Source organism: Gigantopelta aegis, chromosome 9 (assembly GCF_016097555.1).
Source record: "Gigantopelta aegis isolate Gae_Host chromosome 9, Gae_host_genome, whole genome shotgun sequence".
Classification (NCBI taxonomy): Eukaryota; Metazoa; Mollusca; class Gastropoda; order Neomphalida; family Peltospiridae; genus Gigantopelta; species Gigantopelta aegis.
In genome coordinates this window covers 82,761,719-82,779,739 of record NC_054707.1, presented here as the reverse complement: position 1 = coordinate 82,779,739, position 18,021 = coordinate 82,761,719, and the positions used below count along the sequence as shown (strand labels likewise).

Genomic DNA, 18,021 nt, shown 5'->3' with positions numbered 1-18,021 from the left:
TTAACTATTTGGAAGAAATAAAAAAAGCTACTTACATATATGAAGGTAAATATACTTGGGTTGCAAATGTTGCTATATCTGCATTATGTCCATGCCATTGTGCTGACAAATAAATGCAATTCTAACATTAAAACAGTTGATGGAAGTACACCATAGCACTGGCTTCCGTTCAAAGGAGGTTACCACGATATCGCGGTAAATCGCAAACGTTACAATACGGTGGACCGCACGGGTCAAAAATGGCTCCTTTTGTATACACATTTGTAGTAATGTCCAGTAAACAAACTTCAACACAAGAATGAAGAAAAGTCAACTTAAAACGTTTCGTTTTTCAATTGTCCAATGGAAAAGTCGGAAATAATAATAATTATTATTATGCAAGACAGTGTGGGCATTTGAAAATACTACCAAGCCTCAACACTCTTGACTTTAGAACAATATATTGTGTCCAGTGAGGACAGAAATCACATTTTACCCATTTCAATATTTATCGAGTGAAACAAAGAATAGAACATATTAATAGTTATGTCTTTTGTTTAAATTGCCAATAAATATAGGCATGGCCCTTAAATGTTTCCATACTTTTCTAGAGGTCGCGCGTTCTAAATATAATAACACTGTGACCGTGTATAGCCTCGTTTTGATTGTCAACAACCAGACGACAGTCGGATAACTGTCAGAGCAGAATTGTATGCGTGTGGTAAGTACTGGAGCTATTTATAAGCATAGGGGTGTCAGTAAAATCACAGTCTCAGTTATTTTATGGCCAAACAGTAAAACTATGAATACTTAACCAAAATTTTGACATTTCTTCAAATTTGTTGACGAGCAAAACAATGTGTTGTCTGTCATCACATTTCTAATAATAAACGTGCCACCAAGGGGCGTTGCGCGTGCTAAACCTCAAAAATATAAATGCCGCGATATCGTGGAACCCGCGATATCGTGGGCAAGGAGTATATAATATAACTGGTCAATTAAATAAATACGTTTACGAAATATCTTGATCAGCTCCGATCACCCGAAAAATAATAAAATGTCAGTTAAATATGATTATTGACTTTGTTGCGTTCGGCGAATTGCTTTTTATATTGCATGTTGTTTGGAGATGAATTTATTTAACGGCTGATGTTAACTCAACTCAAACTGTGTCTGGTATATGATTGGTACCGGTACCATAAATAAGTTTAACATGTCATACATTTCATTCCGTCTCGAATAAAGTCATTGGTGGAACTTCGATTACAGTACCCTTGTCGAATTAACAATCAAGAGGAACAACTGACTTAAATATTATTCACGAAAGCGATTCCGATGCCGTCAATACACCAAATTATGGCAAATAGAAAACGAAACTTATGTCCAGTACCTTTAAACACATTGATGGGTTGGCTTTTTTTTTCATTGCTTTTTTTTTTATCACGCGCGCGTTTAGCGATTCCGATGCCGTCAATACACCAAATAGAAAAGAAGATATGTCCAATACCAAAATTTAAACACATTGATGGGGTCTTCTTTTTTTTTTTTACCACGCGCGAGTTTAGTGATTCAATTGATATTTTTCTAGATTCCCGTTTTTTACAAACTATGAACCATTGTCTGTTAATGATAACATACTCATCATACGGCCCCTCACAGGCGTACGGGCTCCAATTTCTTGGGGTGTGGGGATGGTGTAGGCAGCCTGAGTTTTGCCTGAATTTAGACAATTAAAAAAAAAAATCCAGAATTATCGACATTGCACCATCGACGAATGAAGATGGGAAATCTTTTTTCTAATTAAACTGATCACTAGACGTTCCAAATATGTTTTTCAACAAAATACTTGAACATAAGCGTGAAATTAAATTATACGACTGATGATTTCTACCTTGGACATGCATGATCGGATTAGGCATAAAGTATATATTGGCGTATTTAGAAATTATCATAAAATAGTGTACGAGATGTACCCATTATACATTATAATTCATCAATGTTAACGGTTTTACAGTTTTATTGTAGTTTACTGCCGCTCTTGAAGACTTATCAAAAAATGTACGCGCTTCGACCTCAAAATACCTGAAATAAAATATTAAAAACCCATCACAAATAGCTCCAGAATGCACCTCTAAGCATCTGCATTAACAAAAAATCCGGAGAAGCATGCCCCCGAACCCCCTAGACCTCTAGCGCCCATCGGGCACTCGATTTGAGTGCCTTCGGAACCCATGATATAAATTTAGTTCCACCCAATATCTCAACGCACCGCCCCGCAAATATGGCTGGCTACGGGCCTGAGGCCTATTAATTAGGAAAACTTGCACTCGCTCGATTATTATTATTATTATTATTATTATTATTATTTTTTTTTTTTATATAAGAGATTTCTATTTTGGATTTAAACAAACAACAACAAAAAACTTCGCCCTGGACCTTACCAAGAGCCTGCAGTCTCAGGGCCATGACTTCTAATTTTCTCACGCCTAAGAATTGCCACAGGTTGACAGCTCTGTAAACCAAACCTGTAAATCGCCCAAAACATTTTTAAATGTCCCCTTTACGTAACACCGAAGGCAATCGCCCCCCCCCCCCCCGCAATTAAAACAACACATGAGTTATATATACAGTAAAACATATGACATTGGTATCACGATTTTTATATATCCATAAGTATTATATGATATATTCCCTAATTAACGAACACATTTTGTTACTTTTATATATTTTAATAAAATAATTGTATGTTTTCGCTCGTTCGATATATTTTGAAACAACTCGTAAAATATAGGTGTCGGAAGATTGCAGTGAATTAGGGTGGGGTGAGGCGCAAATGTTAAATGTAGGTCATATATAAATATGAATATATAAACATAATTTAAATTGCTTGTAATAAACTCTGATAGTATTAAATCAGTTTCTAATAATGTAAAATTATGAGCTACATTATTGTGATCTGTCGCAGTAAAATGAATCATAATAATAAATAAATAAAAATATTTATTCAAATCCATATTCTAATTCGGTTTTTCCCTGTAACCACCAGTGCACCATGACTGGTATATCAAAAGTATGTCTATGACTCATTATCGATGTGTAGGATAGACATTGGATATTGGTATTGTCGTAGCTATAATCGCAGGGGCGTAGGCTGTGGAGGTTCGGGGGGTTCGGACGACCCCCCCCCCCCCCCCCCCCCGCTGAAACAAATGGTCCGCTTTCAGAGCTGAAACATACAGGTTTATACAAATGGAGTTTGTGCAAAAAGAAAATAGGAAAAGGGTCCACTTGGTTCATATTTACACCTGGGTTATAGCAGGTCTAAAATTCGAGCGTATTCGTCCCTCCAAGTCCCAGACTTTGGCTTGTCTACTTTCACGTAAAAGTCGGCGTTCGTAAATAATCCGAGGTAACGTCATTGTCTCGGTTCATGCATTAGATTAGACCCCTGGTAACAATAGCAAAAAATAAAATTTAAAAAATAATAATTAAAAAATAATAATAATAAAAAATAAAAATAAATATATTTATTTATTTATTTATTTATTTTAAATAACTCTTTGGCTATCACAGAATTTACTTCACATTCCAAATAATTAGCTTTCAAACATAAATCTATAATATAAATTAATGCAAAAACAAGCGAACTCTCGGGGACACAAGGGAGCTAACTGTACTGTACACTGATACGTGACGCGTTGTCCTGGGAGCTTACTGTGACGTCGTTGTCTGTTGACGTACACGTCATTTCGTTACTATCGAGACGAGAAAATGAAAGCGATGTGAGTTTTGTGCAGTTTATGTTTTTATTTTAAAATCGGTAGTAGACCTATGTGAATTCTAAAATTAGCTCATTCAGTATCAGCATGTAAATCGTTATGGGTAACTGGAAGTTTACATTTAAGAGAGCAGTATATTGCGTGGTCTGACAAAGTAATTTCCTTGCGTAACCTGTTTTCGTTAATTTCACGTACCGGTACAGAATTATAATAATATGCTACCGTATTATAATAATATGCATGTTGGCGAACATGACAAAAGAAAAAAATAATAGTAAAAGTGTGGTTTTGACTTAATGTGCCCCTAGTTCTTCAAGATTAACCTCAAGTGCAAGCACACACTTGTGTTTGCTTTCGAGGTTAATCTTGATGAACCAAGCTTAATATGCGCCCTGCACCACCTCAAAATTATTATGCAGATTATAGCAAGTGTGTGTGTATGCAGAGGGTGTCTTTGCGCGCCATAATCTAGACCCCCCCCCCCCCCCCCCCATTTGTTTTTATTGTTTATTAGTAATATTACCATCCATCTTTATCATTTATGGCAGCCAGGCATGTGTGCGTCGACCCCCTCCCCCTCAACAACTCAAGAAAAAAAAGTTCAATACATTTTTCAGTGGAACATGTCTCAACCCCTGTATAAACTTTGCTTGCCACCAGTGGCGTAGTGTGGGTTGCCAGTGCCCGGGGCAAGGCAAGTATTGCACCCCCCTAACCAGTGGACTATTAGCACCCCAAGTCCCTTCCATGAGTCCAGAATTATGTTCCCAGGGCAACCGCCCCGGTGGTCCAGCCCACGCTACACCACTACTTGCCACAGTCTAGACCCTCTGCTAAAATTCCATCACATGCACCTAGTTGCATCTAGCGAGAGTACTCTTAACGGTAAGAGAGCTAGATGGACATTTGGACAGTTATCACACTCTCTAACCATCAGGAAACAAGGAAATGGTTTATTTAACGACACTCAACACATTTTATTTATGGTTATATAGCGTCGAACATATGATTAAGGACCACACAGATATTGAGGGAGGAAACCCACTGTCACCACTTCATGGGCTACTCTTTTCGATTAGCAGCCTTTGATGTACCAGTCGCGGTGCACTGGCTAGAGCGAGAACTAACTGTCAAGAGTACTCGGGCTTAGTTGCATTATGTTTTGTTGTTGTTGTTTTCTTTTGCAGTGCCAAACTACATTCTTTTATTGTGTTGCTCTGTGTACTGTTACCATACAGTAGTGGTAGGCCTAGGCCTCTTTGCTATCCAGGCTGTGATGTCAATGAACAAGTACTCAAGTGCTCCAGCCTTAATGTTCAACATCTGGAATACCTGAATCCATGCAAAGCAGTAATAATGTGAGCTATTTTGTTTGTTTGTTTGTTGTTGTTTTTTTAACTTTTATCGATCACAGGACCTATCAAGATTGCAAGGGGACAGTTGCACCCAAAGAAAAATGAAAAAGTGATTTTTAAAAAATCTTTTGATATGAAAATGCTGTTTTTGTGTACCTGGAGGATATCTAGTTTTTCTAATACTGTATCCCAATTCATTTTGTACTACAGTTACAAGAAACATTTTTTTTTTTTTTTTTTTTTTATTTGCAACAGTTGGTATTCAATTAAATATTGAGTAGCAACAACTATTTAAAGTTTTAGAATTGTGTAGAGAATACTGAACTAAATGTTTGATGCAACTCCACAGTGGCACACCACTTATTTTATCCTTCAATGTATGTTTAATTGTTATGCAAATGGCAGCACACAAGTTATGTGTGTTTATAGGGATAATCTTCCCCAAAACCCCAAACAAATCCCCACTAAAAAAAGAACATCAGTCAGGCACAGTAAAATGGAACCTTCTCCATCTTTAGTAAAACAGCACATTTTGTTGGGGTTTTTTTAAGGGAGGGGGATACCGAGTCAACAACTTTCCCCTGGCCACATGACTAGTACATCAAAGGCTGTGCTGTGCCAAATGACTAGTACACCAAAGGCTGTGCTTTGCCACATGACTAGTACATCAAAGGCTGTGCTGTGCCAAATGACTAGTACATCAAAGGCTGTGCTGTGCCAAATGACTAGTACACCAAAGGCTGTGCTGTGCCAAATGACTAGTACATCAAAGGCTGTGCTGTGCCAAATGACTAGTACACCAAAGGCTGTGCTGTGCCAAATGACTAGTACATCAAAGGCTGTGCTGTGCCAAATGACTAGTACATCAAAGGCTGTGCTGTGCCAAATGACTAGTACACCAAAGGCTGTGCTGTGCCAAATGACTAGTACACCAAAGGCTGTGCTGTGCCAAATGACTAGTACATCAAAGGCTGTGCTGTGCCAAATGACTAGTACACCAAAGGCTGTGCTTTGCCACATGACTAGTACATCAAAGGCTGTGCTGTGCCAAATGACTAGTACATCAAAGGCTGTGCTGTGCCAAATGACTAGTACACCAAAGGCTGTGCTGTGCCAAATGACTAGTACATCAAAGGCTGCGCTGTGCCACATGACTAGTACATCAAAGGCTGTGCTGTGCCACATGACTAGTACATCAAAGGCTGTGCTGTGCCACATGACTAGTACATCAAAGGCTGTGCTGTGCCACATGACTAGTACATCAAAGGCTGTGCTGTGCCAAATGACTAAAGTAGTGTTGGAAATAGAATAAAAATTATTTTCATCTATTATTTCTTTCATATTAAACTGACAATTAAATATTTTTTAAATATCTATTTAATGATACTCTATCTACGACAGCAAAAAAAAAGAAGGCACATGCCCCTCAGCACCCCAACCCCCTGGATCTGCACTTAAATAGGAAACCGTGTGCCCAAATAAGGTACAGCATTGAACAATTAACAATGTTATTGACATACAGTATCATACACGACATAATGTTGCACATTAATTAACTGAGTTATGTGCAGCTATTGTATAACAATGCATATTAATATTTACCCCATTAAACAATGTCGGATACATTGTATACGCCCATTTGTTTCAATCCCCAATCCCTAAAATCAATATCTTAAACATTATCATTCAGAAATTTACCATATGGATTATCTGAACAGTTGGAACTTCAAGTATATGCATACGGTCATTACTGTTGTATTTAAAGATTTGATATGAGCTTTATGAATGTATTATTGAAAACTTATTCCTATGGTGGGAGGTTCATACATGTACATTGCTATGAAAAAATAAAATTTGTTTTGTTTACCAACACCACTAGAGCACATTGATTTATTAATCATCGGCTATTGGATGTCAAACATATGGTCATTTTGATAAAGTCATAGAGAGGAAACCACTATATGTTTTCATTAGTAGCAAGGGATCTTTTATATGTACCATCCCACGGACAGGATAGGACATTGATATGAACTATGTATTTTTAAAGTTATCTGTTATCACACGAAAGGTTCAGGTATAGAGACTGATACTGTGGAATCGCTTTTATTTGTGGTGATCAAATTTTTGTGTGATTCGTAGACTAGTGCAGTGAACTAGTAATACGAAGTTATGATACTACCTTTTTGATCCACAAAGTTAAATACCCAACGAAATGTGTATTTTAGGAAAACCATGAATTAAAGTTCACGAAAATAAAGGATTTCACGGTATATTTGGTCATGTAGCTGCTGATCAGGTATTGGCAGGAAACCAATTTACTAAAGAAATGAGAGCTTATATACATAACATCTCAAGCACTTCACAGGTGTGGATTCAGGATTTCTGAAAGGGGGTGGGGTGGGGGTCCAAATGTGATGACTGATCTCTCCTTTTACACGGAACAGTTAATATAATCACGTTTCCCCTTAAAGGTGTATACTACCAAATCAAATCCCATAGACGACAATAGTAACATATGTGGCTAAAACTCCTACCTGCAACGTATCAATCAACATAAACGCCACAGATATAAATACTACCACCCCTCACCCTTAAAGTGAATCACAAAAAAGTGGGTGTCAAGCTGCTCATTTCTGAGGTCTTACTACACGGATGCCATCTGCCACTGAAACTCATGTTAAACTGCCCAACTTCAAGCGATGATTGCCCATAAAACGGGTTCTCGTTGGCACTAACAACATACACCATTGCAAACATACATTATATAAGCATTTATTTTCACTCCAAAATTGAGAACATTTCCGTCTCAGTTTTTTCCTATATGACCGCATCTGGCTGTAGTACCGGTCCGAACAGGTGGTTCGTTAACCAATTCACTCCCGCTGTCACTTGCGCTATATACCCATGTCCCAAAATGTCGATGCACAATTTACAAAATAACATGGACAAAATACAGCCAGAAGGCTTACCATTAAACATACATGTTGTTTTAATTCTTCACCATTTCTTAGAAGTGAATATGTGAACCATAACATGTGTCCCAATTAGGAACTATAGTGGACTGTGATCAATGAACTGTCACCCGGAAGTGATCTGTGTAGTGAGACCTTAAAGTCTAGTGACCGATTTTGTCAAACTTTGTTTGAAGTCAATTTGATAATTTGGGTCATTTACACCATGAAAAGCTATACTAGAGCCGTGTAACTTGTGAACTCTAACCAATACACCAAAAGATAGATGCACCATACCATCCAATAAAACTTCATATCACATTGTTACTCCTTGGTCATCCACACAATAGATGGTCATCAAACAAGCAGCCACTATATGGTAATGTATGACCTTGTTGGTAGTTCTGATATGGGGAACATACGAAGAAGCTAATTATCTAGTTAGTTCATTAAAAATATTAGTTTCCATCAACTGTTGCTATGGGCAACAATTGTTTCATAATGAAGTGTTGAAATCCTGGGTTTTTTCTGTATATTTCAGCATGAAGATCCACATATTATTAATGGCAGATACAAATTCTACTTTCATAGTAGAATACTATGTTATATATTCACAATACCATCAAAACTGTTTGTCACTATGACTGTACATTCGAAAAAATTCATTATGCACAAAATCACAGAAATTAGGGTGAATTTGGATATTGACCTTGTGACCTTGAATTTTGACCTTTTACAGTGAGAAACTCAGTGTTAGACACTCAGATCAATTTATTTATTACATGTAAGAACACTAGAATATACATTTTGACACACACCCCTAAAAAGAAAAAGAAAAATAATAAAAATAAATAAAATTGACATGTTTGCAATATTTACCCAAATAGGGTCCCCATACACATGGCTGAAATCCACATCGATGTAATTACCTTTTATAAGGATGCTACACTAGTACATTTTCATTTTGGCTTGCTAAACTTATATATTTTGGGATAAACAGTAATTTCATGTTTTACATTATGGTCTCACTACACAGATGTCATCTGCCATTGAAACCCATGTTAAACTGCCCAACTTCAAGCGAGGATTGCCCATAGAACGGATTCTCGTTGGCACTAACAACATACACCATTGCAAACATACATTATATAAGCATTTATTTTCACACGAAAATTGAGAACATTTCCGTCTCAGTTTTTTCCTATATTTTAACCGCATCTGGCTGTAGTACCGGTCCGAACAGGTGGTTCATTAACCGATTCACTCCCGCTGTCACTTGCGCTATATACCCATGTCCCAAAAGGTCGATGCACAATATTACAAAATAACATGGACAAAATACAGCCAGAAGGCTTACCATTAAACATACATGTTGTTTTAATTCTTCACCATTTCCTAGAAGTGAATATGTGAACCATAACATGTGTCCCAATTAGGAACTATAGTGGACCGTGATCAATGAACTGTCACCCGGAAGTGATCTGTTTAGTGAGACCTGAGATAACGGGTAGCGTCTATGACTACCCTAGTTCCGCACAAAATTTTAGTACTTTGTTTTTACAGGTACCCCATACATGTTCCAGGCACAAGGCTACTTGACACAGTGGTACTAGATGAAATAAAATTGCATACATTTTTAGCCCAGATGAAACTAATTTTTTTTACAACCAACACACTCACATTTATAACCAATCACAGGACTTGTGGTGTTAACTTCTCTATCAAAAGTTCAGTGCACCTCGAACTTGACCCAGCCGGAAGTTATTTGGTTTAGTACTACCTTAAAGGTTATGTATATGGTCGGTTTTCAAAGGGGGTGGGGTCCGGACCCCTGCTCCCCACCCACACCCACACACACACCCACTGGATCAGCTACTGCTTCAACATTTAATCTTTTTGCAGTTAATAAGTTTTATAGAATAGAAATACAGAAACCTTCACCAAAGACTGATTAAATTATAAACTTGATTGACAGTGATATATGGTCTTATTTCTGTGGTCCAAGGTGACGATTTCTTAAGTTACTTAATAATTTGAATTTTCATATTTTGATGAATGGTTATACAGCTAGTGCTTCTTATGTTGTGTTTACAACCTTGGGTAGTGGGTGATGATCACTAGAGTCAGTATCAATCTGTAATCACATTGGGATAAGGGTGGGACGTAGCCCAGTGGTACAGCACTCACTCGATGCGCGGTCGGTGTGGGATCGATCCCCGTCGGTGGGCCCATTGGGCTGTTTCTCGTTCCAGCCAGTGCACCACGACTGGTATATCAAAGGCGGTGGTAGGTACTACCCTGTCTGTGGAATGGTGCATATAAAAAATCCCTTGCTGCTAATCGAAAAAAGAGTAGCCCATGAAGTGACGACAGCAGGTTTCCTCCAGCAATATCTGTGTGGTCCTTAACCATATGTCTGATGCCATATAACCGTAAATAAAATGTGAGTGCGTCATTAAATAAAACATTTCTTTCTTTCACATTGGAACATGTTGCTATGGTTTAATGGATATGATCACATCAACTACAGTTATTGGTGTACCGGTACTTTACTAACATGTATATGCTCATCAGTTGCCACTTGGAATCCTTCATCAATGTTTATATGATAATTTTATAGTTCAAAGGCCCAAAGCACACAATTCAATCAATTAGAATCAGGTATACTCCTTGAACTCAATGAAACATATTGCACAGACTATTGACCAGGAAGAGAATATTGTGCTGATCATAAAGTATTAATGGCTACTCACATAGGCGTACAGGCTCCCATTTTTGTGGGGGGGGGGGCAAGCTGGCTTTTGGCTGAATTAAACAAAAAATGCCAGAATGTGGATAACAACATTTATTCATATTATTGGCATTACTACCAAACAGCTATGTATATAGGTTGCACATTAATCACTACACATTTTTACATGGATTACAACTAATTTTGCAGGTAGAATTTGCCCGAATTTGAGGTTTTTTGCTCCAGCACTAGGGGGGCAGTTGCCCCGCCCCCTGTCCAGTATGCTTATGGCTACTCATATCAATATCTAAAGGTAACTGTGAAATTACTTGGCAAGTCAATCTTGATTGTTCAAGAACAGGTAATTGGATCAAAGTCCAAAACCTGAAGGGAACAAAATGTTTGAGAAATCTGCTGACAATCAGACATATATTGTAGTTGATTGCTGCAAGTATTTAACCTAACTATGTAAAAGAAATAACTGCACAATTTAGGTATATACAAACATGTAAGAAGGATACCAATGCCTCATAATTGGTTGAGCAGAAAGCAATGTTACTGCGAATAAACAGGAATGCTCTGAACAAATAATGTGTAAAGTGTATGACATGGCAGTAGACAGTATAGACAAGGTACGAAATGTTCTGTCTCGGAAACTGAAACGTCCAAAATATAATGTCAACCCTCCCTATTTACGCGGGAGTCTTCCGGATCTGGACCTTTCTCACGATCTCCCGAGCAAGCAATAAATATCCAGAGAAATTGAAAATTTTCAAAAACATTTTTTTTTTCACCATGGTTTTTGTGAAATACATATTAAAAGAGAAATAATTCTCAATGGAAAATCATGAAAATGTGTGAAAATTACCGTTTACGAATGGGGAAATGTGGGATAAAACCATGCTAAAACAAATGCTCGCATATGTCACATTTTGGTCAAATTGGACTTGACTTTGATGAGATGTTAAACAACCATTTTTTTATTACATATTTAACACCAGAAGGCAACATTTTATGTGTGTTTGTATGCCATTTAACAATACACACCAAAAGTGAAGAGGGAATATAAGCATAATACTAATTCATTAAAATATTTTTAAAATACAAGACTTTATTATGTTTTTAACTTTTTACGACCAGAACTCATATTTAGCATGCAGTTTTGAGAGGGGATTTTTAATATGTCATACTAGATACATATGTGAATGAATTTTGTTTTGGGTTTACATAATGTTTAGGTTAAATTGACTGGACTGTAATGAAGAAAATATAATTTTAAACTCCACGAGCAGATGATATATATACATATATAATCTTCACTTCAGTGGCAGATATTGCCGGTATATACATACTGAATAAAGTTGGGGGTTTTCAGATCATAAATAAACAGAACATTGTTAATTCCAAATTTGTTTACACATATAAAATAATCTGTTAAAATTGTTAATTAATTCGTAATCTGTTAATTTGAACTGTTCTGGTTACACTATAAGGGTGTATACTACCAAATCAAATCCCATAGACGACAATAGTTACATATGTGGCTAAAACTCCTACCTGCAGCGTATCAATCGACATAAACACCACGGATATAAATACTACCACCCTTCACACTTAAAGTGAATCAGAAAAAATTGGGGGTCAAGCTGCTCGTTTCTGAGATAACGGGTAACGTCTATGACTACCCTAGTTCCACACAAAATTTGAGTACTTTTTTTTTACAGGTACCCCATACATGTTTCAAGCACAAGGCTTCTTGACACATTGGTACTAGATGAAATAAAATTGCTCTTTTTTTTTTACCCAGATGAACCTATAATTTTTTACAACCAACACACTCACATTTATAACCAATCACAGGACTTGTTCACTTCTCTATCAAAAGTTGGGTGCACCTCGAACCTTGACCCAGCCGGACGTTATTTGGTTTAGTACTACCATAAATGTCCTCTACGACAGATGACTAAAACTTACTTTATTAATTAACTTTGATAAATAAAGAAAATAGTATGCACTGGATACATATTCATGTTGTTGAAAAAAAAATATATATAGATATACCTCATTAAATACACATGTATAAATCCCAGACATGTTGTTTGTAACTGATGTCAGAATTAAATGTCTTAAACATGACCTGTATGACAGCAGGGTTGAAAATTAACATGAAAACCATGGTCGCCAGCAGGGCCAGTTGAAAAATAATCTTATTGGCCCTTCTCAAATTCAACTAGCCCTCCAATTATCACATTGATTGTTAACTGCACATTGATATTCAAAACTCGAATGTTCTTTGTTAACTGATGTAATAACTGATGATTAAGTAATGTTCTCCAGTGGTGTCATTAAACAAAAGAAACTTGTTAAATAATAAGCATGTTCTCACCGTATATACTATAGTAGTCTCTTTGCGGCAAAAGGAAACCAATAATAAATAAATGATTAAACTGAAAGTTCATATAAAAATATGTGAGGACTAAAGGCTAGAACAGCCAATGTTTGCTGCTTGACTTGCATTGTCTCTGAAGTAAAATATAATGCAATATAAATAAACTAAATGTAGAAATGTGTGTGCTATAGTAAACTCTTCTGGGAGTGGCAGTCCTCTTTGAGGTGATCAATTTCAGTAAAAACAAAATTCTCGGCAGTGGTTGTACTCCTATAGACAAGGGAACTAGATAGAAATCCATGGAATCATCCACTATTTTGCCAAATGCCCTGATCATGTATTGCAGTTTTGTCGTTGAGATTACCTTGGATATTCTATCAATTGCCTTAAAACATCTATTAGAAATGACCCCTGCGCGTGCTGTAACCTCATCGTGGTGCAGGGGTGTAACATTCTCTTTGAGAATGGCCAATACAGCACAAATTGAAGTTTAGAGTAAAATTCGGTGTCCGTAAAATTCTGTAATATTTGTATTTGTATTTTTGCACAGTTCTTTACATTGTTTTTGTTTAAACCTTGAATTTTTATATTGATGTTGATCATCACTTTATTTATTTGCATTACCATAGTTTGACACCCAATAGCCGATGTATTTTTCGTGCTGGGGTGTCGTTAAACATTCATTCATTCATTCATTCTATTAGAAATGAATATTTAACCTATGCAGTTCGATGGTAATGTGTAATGGATTTTCTGCCTCAGTAAAGTGTAATTATGCACCCGCGTGTGTATTGGTGTGCGTTTAATATGGATCTTGTAAATGCTACAGTAGTAGGCTACATATCGAAAGAAAAATAAATCTGTAAAGAAATAAAACATTTTACCAAAATATGCGATGTACATTTTTTTCTGTCATATTACAAAGGATAAAAGAGTACTGATCTGTTCTTATTTCTTATTCTGTTTCTTCTGCTGCCAGACCTGTAGTTCGCACCAGCACAGACGTGGTGTGTTTTGTCACATTTGATTCAGTTTGTTTCTGTTTTTACTGGCACCATACTCATCAGACGCTAAAATCGATGGTCATCCAAAGGACTATTATTGTAAAATTCTTAGTTACCCTTAACCAATAAAGGTCGCCACGGGCAACCGGGCGACTGCTAATTTTCAACCCTGTGACAGTTAATACAAATATATATACTCTTCAAAAGAAGAAACGCAAAACCACATTGTCGTAACATTTGGAGAATTGATTTAATTATTGAATGGTGAGTCCGATAATTACCAAATGTTGCAGGATTGTTCACAATTCACTCTAGTCCATTGTGAGTAAGTGATAGGACACACCACCAAGGTCAAGGTCATCTGGAGTCAATACCGGGTGTGGCCTCCGCGTGTGTTGACAACTGCCTGGCACCGCATGCCCATTGAAGCAACACGGATGATGTCCCGGGGGATGGTGGCCCACTCGGCCTGCAAGGCTGCTGCCAGCTCGGGCAGGGTCTGGGGCTGTGGTTGTCGCTGTCGGAGGCGTCGGTCCAACTCGTCCCATAAATGCTCAATTGGGTTCAAATCCGGTGATATCGATGGCCAAGGAAGGACATTAATGCTGTTGTTCTGTAGGAAAGCCGCTGTGAGACGTGCTGTGTGAGGCCTGGCGTTGTCATGTTGGAACACTGCGTTGGCGTTGGCCATAACTGGAACGATGTGTGGCCGGAGGATCTGGTCAATGTAGCCCTGTGCATTCAGGTTGCCCTGCACGTGGACCAGGTCAGTTCTGCCAGTGTGTGAGATGGCTGCCCACACCATGACACTACCCCCGCCGAATCTGTCCACTTCCTGCACGCAGTTTGCCGCATAACGTTCACCACGACGCCTATACACGCGACATCTTCCATCATGACGTCGGAGCAGAAATCGGGACTCGTCACTGAACCACACCTGTCTCCATCGCAGTTGAGGCCATTGTCGATGAATCTGGCACCACTGCAGTCGGAGTCGACGGTGTTGTGGTGTTAAGATGACACCTCGAACTGGACGTCTGGCACGAATTCCTACCTCACGTAGGCGGTTCTGTACGGTCTGGTCGGATATCCTGCGCAAACCTGGTATTGCTGCGGCTGTGGAGGTGGCAGTAGTCAATCGTTCCCGAAGGTGGCGTACCCGGATGTAGCGGTCCTGCCCGGGGGTAGTGACCCGTGGTCGACCGGATCTAGGGAGGTCACGTGTTGATCCATGTTGCTGGTAACGGTCCCACAGTCTGGATGGTGCTTGGGGACACATGGAATGCCCTGGCAACGGCCGTTCTGGATTCGCCTGCGTCTAGTCGGCCGATGGCATTGTTTCTCTGCGGTTCACTGAGACGTGGCATGTCCTGGATTGTCAACTGTCGGCCAGATACAGAGGCCAGGCAAGCGAACACCCTGCACTTTTATACTGTCGGTGTTCATGTTGCACGTGCAGACAACGCACGTGCAGTGGTGACATGGTTTGCACGTGGCTGCGTTTTGGCGAATATTCACATTTTGGAACTTTATTGTACAGTAGCTGCGTTTTATCGAATGTAACCGTGGGAATGTGTTTGGGACATGCAATGACCTTATATTCACAAAGCATGAACCGGTAGGAAACATAAAATCGGAGTTATAACCCATGTGTACCCTTTTGCGTTTCTTTTTTTGAAGAGTATATATATATTGTGTTCTAGTTTTTCTCAGATACAGGTAATGAGGTTAAAACTATTATTAATAATTAACAATTGTAATTAAAACTAGTGTCACTAGATTACATGCATTTCAATAATTCAGAGGGTGGGACATAGCCCAGTGGTAAAGCGCTCATCTGATGCACGGTCGATTAGGATCGATCCCTGTTGGTGGGCCCATTGGTTTATTTCTTATTCCAGCCACTTTACCATGACTAGCATATTAAAGGCCGTGGTATGTGCTATCCTATCTGTGGGATGACATATACATTTGTAAAAGAGCCCTTGCTACTAATGGAAAAATGTATCGGGTTTCCTCTCGAAGACTACATGACAAAATTACCAAATGTTTGACATCCAATAGTCAATGATTAATAAACCAATGTGCTCTAGTGATGTCATTAAACAAAAACAAACTTTAAGTTTTTCAATAGTTCAAGTGTTTTCTACATTAGACAACCAAAATGATCACAGAATCAACCTTATGAGTTATGCAAAACCAAATTAAGGCAACCCATTTACTTTTTGCATAACCCATCATGACCATGTAAATGATGCCCTAAATTTAATACAGATATGAAAAATGGGTTATCCGGTACACAAAACTAGACTTGCGTTAATGTGATGGGTGAACGAAATTATAATTTTTGCAATTTTCATAGGCGTTGCTTATTTTTGGTTCACACTTTGCTACATCAGTTTCAAAGACCACTACACAATTCTAACATGCTAAATATATGGAGTATCTAGTTGCTAATCAATTTTAAATTAATAATTACAAACTGTCAATTAGAGAATACTCAACGAGCTACGAGGCAATGCAGTTTAAATCTTGCATGAATGAATTGATGTTGTCCTTAAATTGCCTCGCCATAGGCTCGGGAAGGACAACATCAATTCACTCGAGCAATATAAATGGTATTCCGAGTAGCGAGTTGGGTATTCTATTTATTACCCATTTTAAATATTTATAATTTTATGGAAACGTTTTTAATAATACTGTTGTTAAAAATAAGTTTGTAAGTTGAGAACAAGAGACAGCGTTGCGACATAGCTATGACGTACATATCGATGATGATGTATGTTAGTTGTTGACATGACTTCCACCATGGAACTATTCTTAACCCAATTAACTGCCTATAGTGAAGCACTGTTTATGACGTGGAAACGTATCTATGGGAAGAAATGCTTTTTTTTTCTTTCCCTTGGGAAATATCACTTTTGTTTGCCCACTTCTCTCTGCCCATATGGGTAATAATAATCAAAATGTACCCTCCTTTTACAGGGCTAGCTCTGGGTCAGCAAAACATTTCGCCATATTATCTATTAAACTTCACAAATAGCAAAAACCCAGCTCTTTTGTATCAAAATAGCACTTATTACATATAATTATTTCGCTAAATTAAAATAAAATTCACCAATTGTTTTTGAAATTCACAACTGGCGAATTTGGCAAGTGCCAGAGCTATAGCCCTGTTTTAACAAAAAAAATTAAAGTGAAATAAACATGTGTTTTAAATTCTGTTCCTGCTTGGTCACTTCAGTCGGCACACTTTACACAATTCTAATGACTAAAATTTATCATTTTCAATTTCAGTGACCTAAGAAACCTCCAGTTAGAGTGTACATGTGACTTTGTGGAATTTGCTGAAAGGATCCGTGGCACCAAGGGAGTTGTACTCTATCACAATGTAGACTGCACCTCGGAGATCATTGACATATGTTGTAAGATAAACATATATATATATATACTGTAGATCCTGAAATTAATACGTCCCTAAATTAAGGCGAGTGATGATGGGCAGACTAAAACGTGGCATGCAATTAATCAGAGTGGCCTCCCTTTGAAATATTACTTTCCTTAGGTCTCACTACACAGAACACTTCCGGGTGAGAGTTCATTGATCACGGTCCACTATAGGTAGCACTATACCAATTAATTTCCGGCTGGGTCGAAGTTCGAGGTGCACCGAACTTTTGATAGAGAAGTTAACACCACAAGTCCTGTGATTGGTTATAAATGTGAGTGTGTTGGTTGTAAAAAAAATTAGTTTCATCTTGGCTAAAAATGTATACAATTTTAATTCATCTAGTACCACTGTGTTTCATCTAGTAGCCTTGTGCTTGGAACAT

The 18,021-nt window shown here is 37.9% G+C and overlaps 1 long non-coding RNA gene across 1 annotated transcript; it reads left to right on the top strand.

Annotated features, from left to right (window-relative positions):
* Positions 1-3,692: 3,692 nt before the first annotated feature.
* LOC121380631 lies at positions 3,693-17,741 on the top strand. Its single transcript, XR_005958983.1, has 3 exons — positions 3,693-3,761; positions 4,946-5,116; positions 17,486-17,741. It is a non-coding gene; the product is annotated as an uncharacterized LOC121380631 (long non-coding RNA).
* The last annotated feature ends 280 nt before the right edge of the window (positions 17,742-18,021 follow it).